Source organism: Nannobrachium achirus, assembly GCF_963921795.1.
Source record: "Nannobrachium achirus genome assembly, chromosome: 5".
Taxonomy (NCBI): domain Eukaryota; kingdom Metazoa; phylum Chordata; class Actinopteri; order Myctophiformes; family Myctophidae; genus Nannobrachium; species Nannobrachium achirus.
Window position 1 is genome coordinate 58,385,119 of NC_137814.1, and position 13,673 is coordinate 58,398,791.

Here is a 13,673-nt window from a genome sequence, read left to right on the forward strand (position 1 = left end):
TATTTCGGACATATATAGGTACATACTACCTGCCATTTGAAAATAGCCGATCTATAAGCTCACAATGCGTCACTTTGCGACGCATTGTGAGCTTGTAAATCTGCAAATTTTCAAAAGATTTTTCTACATTTTAGTAATTGGAAAACCTGTGAAACATTCTGCATAATGAGTACTATTGGTACTTTAAGTTAGGGATGGACATCGGAATCGGCCAATATAAAAAATCGGCAGGTATTATATCAAACCAGCCGAATCGGTGACCGGCAGGTCACTGACATAAATACCAGTTTTATGCCAATTGTGTCTATGGCACTACACAGCATGATGCTCTGGTCCTGTGACCAAAGTAAACATTAGCAAGTAGCAGCCAGTCTACTTAGTGGCAGCCTAGCAGCTAGTACTAGGGTACTCGATTACTGCTCCACAATATGGTCCGGCGCAGACCAGAAACATCTGTCTAAACTTCAAATAGCTCAGAATAAAGCTGCAAGGCTTGCACTGCACTGTCCATTGGGTGTGAGGCAGAGTACTGAGAGATTGCATGCCAGTCTCTCATGGCTCAGAGGAGAGGTTGGCATGCAATTTAGTGAGTTTCTTTCGGAATATTTGTCATAGTAAGCAACCAGTTTGTCTGTACTCACAAATACAATATGTGAGAGATCGTCACAATCACGCTACAGGGCAGGTTACTAGGGGTGACATGGTTAAAGAAAAACCCAGAACAAATGCAGTATGCAGATCTGTATTGTATAGGGCAATTATTGGAACACATTACCTACCAACTATGATCACTGAAGCACCCAGTAAGGCTAGTTTTAAGAGACTCACTAATTATCCTCAGTTTAGTTTAAATTAACTGACCTGTAGTTGGTTTTTATTGGACCTTTGTTGTCTTGAATCTTTTTTTCTTAGACTACATGTTTTTATTGTATTGTGTTGTGTTACATGTATGTATTGTTATGTTTTTTGTGGACCCCAGAAGAGTAGCTGCTACTTTGGTGGCAGCTAATGTGGGGATCCGTATGAATAAAGAATAAAGAACGCCTAACCCTAAACATAACCTCAGTAACCGTGACGCGGGTGATTATCTAACCTGCCGACGCTCGCGGGTGATTATCTAACCTGCCGACGCTGTTCGACCCAACGGGAGTTCGACCTATGGGGCAGTCCCCACATTTTGATACCAATACTTTTGTACTCAAGTACATTAACATTCCATCCCATCGTTCATTTCAAAGAGCCGTTCAAAAGACTCGATTCGTTCGCGAAAGTCCCACGTCTATTACAGTTCTGCTGTTAACCACTTAAAGACCGACGTGTCATGCTTCGTGCAACAGAAGTAGCCGATGTACAAACTCGCATTGGTGAGCTTGTAGATCTGCTATTTCCACAATTGCTTTTGAAAAAATAAATGTATGTATCAATAAATAAATACAAATAAGAAAATTGCCTATAACATGGCATGTTATGGGGCCAGGCCTTGACAATAACAGGGTGGCCCACCTGCCCCTGGCAGGTAAATAAAACTTTCGGGCAAGTGGAGTTTGCTTTCAGGCTGCCCGCCCGGACGGCTGCCAAATGCTCGTTTGAGAACTTAAGGGGACGCAACAATCTATGAACACAACACAAGTTATCTGTCTAAACTCCACATTGTGGCCTCGGGCTTCTGGTCTGTGGAATGCAAAACAAGAGCACTGTTGACCTGTGGTGTGCCATTTTCACTGTTGCTACACTGCAGCATATAAAACAATATGCTTGAAGGGAGCTGTGTGTGCTGAAGTCTTCGTTTCACAAATAATGGACGATTTACCTTACAGACAAGTAGGATATGACCTGTACTTGTCCGAGACAACCCCTGGGGGACATTTTCTTATTGTTATCGTTGTTGTTAAGCATTCCTAAATACCTCTATGTGCTAAAGAGTAATATAAAAGGACACCTGTTAGTTTACTGCGATGTTCTCATTAGAGAATGTTCTTTCCTTCTCATTTCTGAACTAGTGAAATGTGTTGCCATGGTACATTTGACCAAATATACTATATTTTACCGCAATGTAAACCAGCCATAGTGCTTGCTCTTGTATAGATTGTGTATCTGAACTGTACTGTCCTGTGCCTTTCCTATGTGAACTGCTTCAGCTAGTAATGAAGAAACCAAGCAAAAACAAAGCAAGCAAAACAAAACAAAGCAAGCAAAAACTAAACTCCAAACAGCCCAAAATAAACTAATTAGGGTCCTGCTTAACTTTCCCTATCAGACTCACCTCACCGCTACTCACCAGTTAAGAGTGGGGTGTCTCAGAGTAGATGACAGTACAGCAACTTGCAATGGGCCTGGTGTACAAGATACACTACACCACTAAGATACCCATGTACCTGGGCAAAATACTTTAAAACGTTAAGGATGTCCACAATTACAACACCAGAGGCAGCGCCACAGATCACGTTCAACCCAGTCAACTCAAAGAAAGGGTCAAACTTGTTCTTCTGCTATACCACAAAAACGTGGAATGCCTTACCGAAGGTCTTAAAAGGAGTGTGGATCACTAGCATGATGTAGCATCCTTTAAAATCGCCCTGAAAAACCACTTACAGGCAGCAGCCGTTCGCAACTGGTAAAAACAAACCTAGCCCAGTCCAGCCCTACCCTCCCCTGCCCTGCCCCTTCAAACAAACCTAGCCCAGCACAGCCCAGCCCTCCCCTGCCCCTTCTTTGTATATACTTACTGTTTGTATTGACTTACTGTATTTTGTTCTTTCATTTTTTTTACTGACTATATCTACTGCATAGTACTGTGTTCTATTCGTCTGTCATTCAATGTCATATGAGATACTTAAATGGTTTCCTGTGGAAAGCGTAGTCTTTTCTAGGATCTCCTTTTAGTAGACCTTGTACCAGTGAACTGTACCAGTGAACTGTACCGTCATTAAACTGTACCTTTTCCTATGCAAACTTCTAATAAAGTCTTCAATCAATCAATCAATCAATAGCCCTGAATACATGACGGTCATATATATACACATGGCCGTCATGTTTCCCCCTCAACCTGAAAACCAGTGGGGTATTAGTGGTTCAACGGTTTGAGCTACAAACGTCAGATTTAACAAAAAATAAAGTGCTTACCCAAGTCTCCTTTTACTCAGAAATGACGCCGTTCAACGATATTACATGCCGCTCCCGCATTGTTTAATAAAAAGCATTTTATCCTGTTTTCCCTTATATTTCCCCCTCTAGTGGAGAGTCGCGTCATCTCCGGTCGCTCATTGTAGTGAACGGAGATGATGCGATGACGCGACTCTCCACTAGAGGGAGAACTTCAGGAAATACAAGGATAAAAATGCTTTTAATTAAACAATCCGGGAGCGGCATGTCATTATCGTTGAACGGCGTCATTTCTGAGTAAAAGGGGACTTGGGTAAGCCCGTTATTTTTGAAATCTGACGTTTGTAGCTCAAACCGTTGAGCCACGAATACCCCAATGGTTCTCAGGTTGAGGGGGAAACATGACGGTTGACCGTCATGTATTAAGGGCTAGGAAACATGGTGCATCTGCTATTATAGGAAATAGGCCTAGTATAAAAGCCTAGTAACCTAACCCCAGACCAGCAGAGATGACTTACACACTGTAGCCCAATAAATCTTGTATCTCTCTCTTCTGTATCTTCATAATAACAGAACAGACTACATTAGTCATGACCACTAATAGTATACAGGCCCAAAGAAAGCCCTGCTAATGTAGTCTGTTCTGTTATTATTATGAAGATGCAGAAGAGAGAGATACAAGATTTATTGGGCTACAGTTAGTCATCTCTGCTGGTCTGGGGTTAGGTTACTAGGCTTTTATACAAGGCCTATTTCCTATAATAGCAGAGGGTGCATCTCTCCAATCCAACATGTCACCTTTCCGACAGATACTACTAACCCTATCTTACCCTAACCTTAACCTCTATGGACATGTCGCCACTCCGACAGTGAACACTCCGACAATAAGAAGTCCCTGCCGGAGTGGGGACATGTGGCGACACGTCGTAATGGAGAGAGCCCCCCGACACGATGCCTGTCTGTCTGTAAAGGATGCCGAACACAAATATAACTGTTACTCTTACCTGTACAAAAGACGTGACAATAAAGTACAACCTTGAACCTTGGACCGTGGCGTTTACCATTTTATCATCATCAACAACAACGTTGAGTAGCGAGTCGACATTAAAAACGACCAAAACAAGGAGAACAGCGGCAACAGGACATGTTAGTGTTTATAAACAGCGCTAAACACGCTGCTTCGGTGCACTCGGTGCACTCTGCTCTATGAGCTAGCAACGTGCCGTGCGCACAAGAGAGGGAAGCTTTAAAAGCCACACGCGGTGTAGCGAGCACATTGGTGCCCCGTCGAATTCCGTGACTCGGCGTGGCGCCATTTCAGCACGTTCGCGGTTTTACACGGAAGTAAGCAGCAGATTCAAGATATGAAATCCAGAAAATGAGGGTGATGTCTGGTTTATTTGTTTGCTTATTATAAGTATCAACAATGCAATGTAGAAATTAGCATTGAACCAATGTTCTACATTAATCAAAACACCTTGTGTTGGTCCTCCTCAAAATGGCTGGTGTAAGACTACAAATGCAACCCATAAATAGCCAAAGAATCAGTGCCCTCTGTCCAGAGAAACAGTGCCCTCTGGCGTCACGGGATTCTACAGGTCACCAGGTTGGGTGCAACCGCTCCCGGCAGACGGTAGCGCGCTATGGGAGAGTGTTTTCTGCTGGCGTTTCAGTCCGAGTGTATCAAAGGGTGCGTTCGGAAATGCGCACCGGATGTGTGCTCAGTGCAGTGAGTGCCTAAACCCAACCATAATCCTAGCCCTAAACTCAGTAAAACTATGCCTAACCCTAACCTTAACCTCAGTAAAACTATGCATAACCCTAATCCCTAACAGGTTCTGGTTAGGGTCCCTAACCAGAACCGGTGCGCATTTCCGAACGCACCCTTTGTCTCGGACTGAAACACCAGCACAAAACACTCTCCCGGCGTGCTATCGCCGGGAGTGTTCGCTGTTCACAAGCCAGTGGTGAGCACTAAGGCGAAATAACGTATAAATAACGTCCAGTGGACACTCACGAGCTGTCGTGTTCCTCCCCTGTTGCCTCAGAACAGCGTTATTACGCCGTTAACGTCTCTTCCGTAAATCCGTTCACTCCCTGTCTGCCAATGCGGGCTAACTAACTGCTACCTGGGCTAAAGCTTCCTTGAAGAAGGGGAAGAAAAGAGCTCGCATCCCATCGTCCGGAGTCGGTGTGATACGGATTTTAGATGTGGTGCCCCTACTAAATTCGTGACGCACTTGATGATTCATGTGCGTGCATGTGAGGTGCGCGTACTGCGAGGTGCTCGCCGTGCCCAACCGAGCCCACGGCATCTCATTCTCACCCCTGGCTCCGGACGGATGATGGTGCTATGATTGGCTGGCTCTGTGCTGGGTGGTTGCCAGGCAACCACTGTGGTTCCCAAACGTACTCATGAAAACTGATGTGTATTATTTAGCCATGGACCCAAGCCAAGCCCCCAGAACCTTGCTCTCTCAAGCGCCATGGACATGGTGGCCGTTTTGAGGTACTGCAGTTGGGGCCAGAAACATGAACGCGCATGATCTAGGCTACTTTGCATTGACGCGCGTTCATACCGGAAGTGCTCGTTCACGATTTGGAGCCCAAGCGCGTCCATGAACACAAACTATGACGCAAAACGCGTCACATAGGCCCCACTACGTCACGGTTTTACTACTGAAAACGCCTCGTGCGCTGGGTGATGCAAGAGGACGGGCGGTGATATCTGGTGTCCTCTCTCTCTATTCAATTTCTTCTTATAACTCTATGCATGGACCCCCATGTTAGTTGGATTTTCAGCTGGGGAAGTAATTAAACGAACCCCATACATTATAAGAGGATCCTTTTAAAATGATTCTAAATTGTAGAATATTCAGATTCAGATTCTAATATATGGAAGTGTAAAATAGGTTTACAATGGTTTAACTGCATGTTGTAGCACCCCCTGCAAAATGCACGTGTGTGTGTGTGTGTGTGTGTGTGTGTGTGTGTGTGTGTGTGTGTGTGTGTGTGTGTGTGTGTGTGTGTGTGAGAAAGAGAGAGAGAGAGAGAGAGATTTGAAGAAAATTCAGTTTTCAAAGATTTCCCCAGAGGGCAAAATGCATCTTACAGACTAGGCCTACTCATCTTCAGGGCAGGCTTGCAGACTTAAAGGAGTAGTTCACCCCAAAATGAAAAAAAGTTCTATTGATTACTCACACCATGGAGACTTGAGTTCAATAAAAAAAAAAAAAATCGTTTTTTGTCGCATTACTAAGACCAAAAAATGTGATTACAATAAATCTACCCCCATTGATTCCATATGGGGGTAACAACAGGGTAGCCTAAATGGCCAAGTAAATAGAGTGCAAAGAAAAACTCTAAATGCTTCAAATAAACAATAGGACACAGCAGGACAACAGGTAAACATCAAACCTGGCATAAACAACACAAATAATGTTAATTCTTAATGTGTTGGTAAAAGGACTGTGACCGTTGAAAATGTGCTCTGCAAATAAACTTTAAATCACTTCAAATAAATTGGATTAGCTTTTTTTGTCACACTGTCACGCTATAATTCTTCTTTCCCCCTGCACCATTCAGTAACCAGCCAAGCCAGCGACCCCCCTGGCTATGGGATCTAGATTCTACCTTGAAGGAGATGCTGGGATGCTGATGATGATGATCATGATGAGAGGGGAGAGGCACCACGTGGTAGAGCTTCATTAGAAACTAGGGGTGTAACGATATAGTAACTGTATCGAAATATCGTTTTTAACTTAAAAAAACGAAGTATATGGAAATGAAAACAGATAAAATCGAATCGTATCGTTTTATTTTGTATCGTATCGAATCGGCAGTGCAAAGAATCGATTGTATCGATACTACCTACTTGCATTCTATTTAGCATTTTTAAGAAGAAAAAATGAAAAGAAGGGGTTTAATTACTTTTCCTTTCCATATAGCTATACACTGGTCTATCGATAAATGTGTTTAATCTCTGGGTTCATGTCAAGGTACAGGTTTGTCAATATACAATGTCCATGTATATTTAGCAGATAATCACTGTGTTTACTTATTTATATCCATAATAATACATGTTTCCCTTAAAAACCTGCTCTATCCACACCATTCACACAGATTTAATTTCTTTGCTAAATCGTTACTATATCGTGATATGTATCGAATCGCTATGAAAATGTATCGTTACACCCCTATAAACCATGCGATCTGGCTATAGCCATCGTCAAAGAATTTTATAATCGGTTCTTGAGAGATTAGCAACCATGTGACTGTGGTCGGTACTCGGTATAGCTGTCTACACACATTAAAGCAGGGGTCTTCAACGTTCTCAGGCCAAGGACCCCTTAGTTGAGAGATGAAGCAGAGACCCCCACAACCTTTTCAAGCTTTCATAGATTCCACATAGTTTCATTGTTTGACAGCACGATCATCAGTGTATTTTTTTTTTTTTTTTTTTCTTATAATTTTTATCCCACAATTTTGTAACCCATTTTTTCACCCAGTGCCAATTGCCTATGTAATCCTGGGCTCTGCTCTCCCTCTGCCAACCTGGGGAGGCAACGGACTGACCTCATGCTTCCTTCTATGCATGAGGAGTCAAAGTTGCTTCTTTTCACCTGACAGTGGAGATTTCCCTGGTTTGGACGTAGCGCGTGGAAGGAACACGTTATTCCAACCAGTTCCTTTCCCCTCCATCAGGCGCCCCGGCTGGCCAGGGGGAGGCATTATTGAGACCAGGATTACATGCATGTTTTTGTGAGGGTATCAACCCTAGGAGACACGGGGAGAACATGCAAACTCCACACAGAAAGGCCCTATCGCCAACCCTACCTAGGGTGTGGGCGCTGATGACGCGGAGGAGGAACACGCCGCCAGTGCCCACAGTGTCCCCCGGCGGGAATCGAACCCAGGACCTTCTAGCTGTGAGGCGAAGCGCTAACCACTGCGCCACCGTGCCCCCTAATCAGTGTATTTTGGATTCATGTCAATTTGTGTTTTCAGATATTTAACTAACTACTTGAACCGTCAATACTTAATAAACTTGACCTTTCACTGTATAGTCTGCTATTGTTCCCCTCTACACCGAAAATAGACGTTCTGCAAGCTCACAACGCCTCGCAGGCGTCTGCTATTTTTGGCTAAAGTTCTCAGAATATGAACATGAGGGTTCAAGTGGTTAATATAAAAAAGGTTTATATCACACAAAGATTTGGAGGACCCCCTGTAGTAACTCTGAGGACCCCCTAGGGGTCCCAGACCTCCTGTTGAAGACCCTTGCATTAAAGCATTAAAGGATCAATTTTTTCAACACAATCGTATTCACATCATCATTAACTTCAGTTTAGTTTAGTTTAGTTTAGTTGCACATACATTTAAACCAATATGACCAGTAAGACTCCCTAATCGGGAGATAAGCGACCGTCAGGTCGCAGCGTGATTTTAGGGCAAAATGTGTAGGAGCAGTGTCCAAAAATGTGTTTTAAAAAATCAGCCTGATGGTGGCGCTATATGGGACAGATCCATGTTGATGAGATGAGTGTAGACATACTGTGTACCGATTTGCGTGATTTTAGGGCAAAATCTGTAGGAGCAGTGTCCAAAAATGTGTTTGAAGAAATCAGCCTGATGGTGGCGCTAAATGGGACAGATCCATGTTGATGACATGAGTGTAGAGCAAGTGTGTACCGATTTGGGTGATTTTAGGGCAAAATTTGTAGAAGCAGTGTCCAAAAATGTGTTTTGCAAGAATCGGTCTCATGGTGGCGCTATAAGAGGGCGAGAATTGATGGGTGGAGGTTGTGGTATGGCAGGCAAGGAGTGTGTGTGCAAAATTTGGCATGGATCGGGGCAATGGTTGCATAGATATGAGCAGGGCAAAAGTGTGACTGACTGACAGCTGGTGGAGGTTTTGATAGTAACTGTGACAGTTTAGTTTAGTTTAGTTTAGTTTAGTTTAGTTTAGTTGCACATTCATTTAAACCAATATGCTAAAACAAAATGGAAAAAATATAGAGCAATACAAGTGGAAAGAAGCAAAAGTGATGTGCCAGAAAGGACCAGAAAAAAGCAAAACAAAAGGGCTTGTCATGTTTTCATGTCAAGGAAATCCCAACCCCCCTGAGACTGTGAGGGTTCGATCCCTGGCCGGGTCATACCAAAGAAAAATGGGACCCACCCAGTCACAGTGCCTCCCTGCGTGGCACTCCGCATCAAGGGTTGGATTGGGGCCCTGCAACATACTAGTGCCATGTCCAGGGGGTGTACTTGTTCGGTGCTGCCGAGACTTTGTGTATGCATCGGCCCTAACACAGGGGTCATCAATATATCCTTATTGGGACAAACATGTCCGTGGCAAGACTTTCTGTTTTACACACCACTATAATGTTGTGTAAAACAATAAATACCCTGGGCCTGAACGTCAATTCTCCAGGTTTTCTTCAGAAAAAAAACTATGGCGCATTCTGGAGTCTAAACGGTTCTCTAACGTTTCATTTCCCATGACCCCCGGGCCGGCCCATAACTCTGAGACCGCTATAACACCCATCATTGTATATTATATAATAAGGATTATATAATAAGGTTGGTTGGCCCTCTCTTGCGACCAGGCGAGACCAGCACTGGTTTTTATTCATTTATAAAGGTTTAACAGGGAGATTACCACCTTATTTGAATTCTCTTTTGGAGTGGAAAAAAAACGAATGGCTATCACACGCGCTCACAGGACTATCTGATGCTTGAGACTCATTATGCCTCAACTGAGATTGGAAAATCAGCCTTTAAGTGTGGTGCCTCAAATACATGGAACTCTCTACTGGCCTCCCTTAAATATAGCTCGCTTGTATCCTTAGATCGTTTTTCAACGGATCGGATATTTCAACTATGGTGAATCTAAACTGTACCTGTTTTAATTGAGTTCATATATCATCTGATGGAATATATCGTCACTGTCAGGCAGAAACCTTGTATCTCCAAGTTTCAAATTTGTATATAATATTTTTTTTTTGCAAAGTAAAGCCCTGCTTCATCATACAAGGCCATCGCACAAAAGTAGTGAAAACAGCAGATCTACAAGCACACAACGCCTCGCACCGTGAGGCGTTGTGTGCTTGTAGATCGGCTGTTTTCACTAGTTTAAATCATTTTAAAAGTGATGAATACAAAACAAACGGTTTTGGACACACAAGGTTTCCGATATACACATTGTTCTTGTATGTTCGTGGCAAAAATGGGATTTTGACAAAGAATGTCCACCACGCCAACATGCCAATGACCCCTGCCCTGACACAAACCTCAATGTTGCCCTAATTGTAAGCCCCACTCTAAAAACAGGCTTTTAACACTCGCATGACTAACAGGTCATTTTGACCTGTTATTGAGATTTAGAAATGGAATTAGAATGCTCAGGAAACACTCAAAACATTTTATTTCATATTTACAAAACGTCTCAAATGGTAGAAAAAAAACAAGACTTTGCTTGTATGATAAGGAAAAATCATGAAAGGGAAAATTTCTCAGAGTTTCCTGAGCAAACCTAAACCACCTCAAAATCAGGTTCAGTCATGCGAGTGTGTTAAGCAATAAGCAGCATAAAACATTTCACAGAAAGGTTCGCTCTACTCATATCTTTTAGTAGTTCTTCTGGCCAGCTTCAGGCAGGGTTCTTGGGTGCGGGATCATACTGCTAACTGCTGCTGCTGCATTCTTTAATAAATAAGACTCAGAAAGAACTTTAAGCGAGTAAGCAGCATAAAACAACCATTACTCTTGTGAGGGCCAGGAAAATTGGCCTCACGTTGTCAAATTCTGCTATACACTTGTGGTGAGTCTGTGGGAACAAGGACTAATACAGTAACGCACGCACAGCCACACACACACACGCACGCACGCACGCACGCACGCACGCACGCACGCACGCACGCACGCACGCACGCACGCACACACACACACACACACACACACACACACACACACACACACACACACACACGCACGCACACACACACAGCATGTAATCCTCCTTCAAGCCCTTCTCACTCCACCCGTAAAGACAACACCAGTAGAGTCAGATCAGGGCGGGTGGTTGTTAGTTTTGGATGTTTGGAGAGATATAGACCTACTGTAAGATAACCTTTGGAAACAAGCAGGGGTGGAAGAAGTAGTCAGATCTGTTTTCATTCTCTTTCTTTTTTGTTGCTTTTTGCCCCCTTTTCTCCCCAATTTTGCCGTTATGACAATTCCGCCTCACACACATTTTTGTCTTGTCACTGCTGTTATACAGCTTTCCTTGATTGATTGATTGATTGATTGATTGATTGATTGAAAGATTGATTTATTGATTGATTGATTGATTATGTTATGAGAGAGAAATGTAAAAACAACAGTAAAAGTACAGTCAAAACACTTGGTCTAAAAGGATAACCCCCCAAAAAGACCTTGCGGTCTTGTTTCCATTGGGGTTGATTTCATCAATGTAAAAAATAGCGCCAAAAATTCATATAACAAATCAAATTCAGATACATGTCAAACTATTAATCTATCTAACCACGTGTATCTAACCGTGCCGCACAGTGTGAGCTTGTAGATCTGCTATTTTCAAAAATGTTAGACAACTTTTTAACGATTTTAGTATCTTTTACTTTGGCATGTATGTACATTTTGATTCCAACATTTTTGTACTTTTACTGAAGTCCAATTTTAAACAGGCCTTTTACTTGTAAAATCTTTTACATTGCGGCATTGCTACTTTTACTTTTACTTCTTCCACCACTGCTGAAAAGTGAGTGAGTCGGCTGGTGTCATCTTGGTGTTCAGTGTCAGTCTGAAGACATTCTGGCTTAACATCGTCAAAGAAAAGTTCCTCTTCCTTTGAACAGACTCTTTGCGTAGTATAGCGTCTGTTCTTGAGAGCCTAGTCTGAAGGAGACATGGCATTGAACCCGAGCCCTCTCTCTGTGTGATACACTATAATCGCGGTGCCACCCTGCCAGTTGGTTGGGTGGCACTGCCGAAAACAGTAATTATCTCTGGGATTTTGTTTCTGCTGCTGCGTGGTGCCAAGTAAGACAGCAGAACAACAGGGCAATTGTCGTGTGTTGTGCTGTTGAGAAGAGAGGGCCTTCTTCGTTGAAGGCTGGCGACCACATCACAGGGTTTTGTTAATTACCCGGGCCGGCTAGTTTAGTCACCCACCTGTTCCTGCATGTATCCATCTTTCATTCGTTCATCCGTCTACCAATTTATCAATCCTTCTATACCAGTAAGACTCCCTAAATCGGGAGATAATCGACCGTCAGGTTGCATACACAAACTTTAGAAGGCAATGGTAGCCAATCAGGAGGGAATATGGGAAAAGGGACAGACCCATATTGATGACATGACTTTAGAGCTACTGTTTACCGCTTTGGGTGATTTTAGGGCAAAATCTGTTGGAGCTGAGTCCAAAAATGTGTTTTTAAAAAATCAGCCAGCTGGTGGCACTAGATGGGACAGATGCATTTTGATGACATGACTGTAGAGATACTGTGTACCGCTTTGTGTGATTTTAGGGCAAAATCTGTTGGAGCAGAGTCCAAAAATGTGTCTTGCAAGATTCATGGTGGCGCTAGAAGAGGGGCATGTGAGTAACCCGTTGTTTGGCAGCCAAGGAGTGTGTGTGCAAAGTTTGGCATGGATCGGGGCAACAGTGGCGGAGATATGAGTAGGGCAAAAGTGTGACATGTGACATGTAAAAACATGTCATTAAGTTGTCACAGAATGAAGACGATAGCCATACTCTAATAGTTGTTACAGTATGCCAACACTGCTGTTCCTGTGAATAACGTGTTCTGACGCTACAGTTGAATTTGGTTTTATTATAGTGCCAAATTTACAATTTAGGCATTTAGCAGACAGGCATTATTTAAAGTAAGCAAAGTAAACACATGGTAATACATCAAATGCATAGACATGTAATGTGTGGACTTGGAGCGTTGTCCCGGAAATTGTTAAGGCACTCTTGCATGCTAGAGCAGACAGCAGAGACACAACGTTCCCTCCCGAGCAAGCATTTGGCGACAGCAGGCGATTGACATGTACTGCCTGAAGCCCATGAAATGGTAAATGATGCATTTAAATCCACCTGTTTCCGCCAGAATTTACTGTAGCATTATTTGCAGGACACTTCCGGTTAACAGCAGACATACAAGCTCACGCCGCGTCGCAGTTGCAGCCGCTGTGAGTGAGCTTGTAGATCACACTCGGCTTCGGCGCCGGAAGCTGCCTGCACCTTCTGCGCAAATGGGACTTTGGAAAGTTGAGGATAGTGTCATTATCCAAATCACTTTACAACGTAATCCACATTCACACACGTGTGGGGACTGCGGATGTAAATTAGCATCTTTGCTAAATCTGGTATATTTATGTTGCATTTATGTGCTGTCTATTAAAGATCCATTGTCCTCACGGCGGTGCAGTAGTTAGCGCTTCGCCTCACAGCTAGAAGGTCTTGGGTTCGATTCCCGTCGGGGGACGCTGTGGGTGCTGGGGGCGTGTTTCTCCCTCCGCATCATCAGCGCCCACACCCTAGG

At 43.4% G+C, this 13,673-nt stretch overlaps 1 protein-coding gene across 2 annotated transcripts in view; it reads right to left on the bottom strand.

Moving 5' to 3' along the window:
* The window catches only part of slc39a6 (solute carrier family 39 member 6), a 28,344-nt gene extending 24,092 nt beyond the window's left edge, over positions 1-4,252 (bottom strand). Inside the window, exon 1 of one of the 2 annotated variants that reach the window (XM_080726303.1) lies at positions 2,279-2,406. The gene's annotated coding sequence lies outside the window, so the exon portion shown is untranslated. Of the gene's footprint in view, positions 1-2,278; positions 2,407-4,106 lie in introns of those variants that run through there. The other variant, XM_080726302.1, reaches the window with a different exon arrangement.
* Between the last annotated feature and the right edge of the window lie 9,421 nt (positions 4,253-13,673).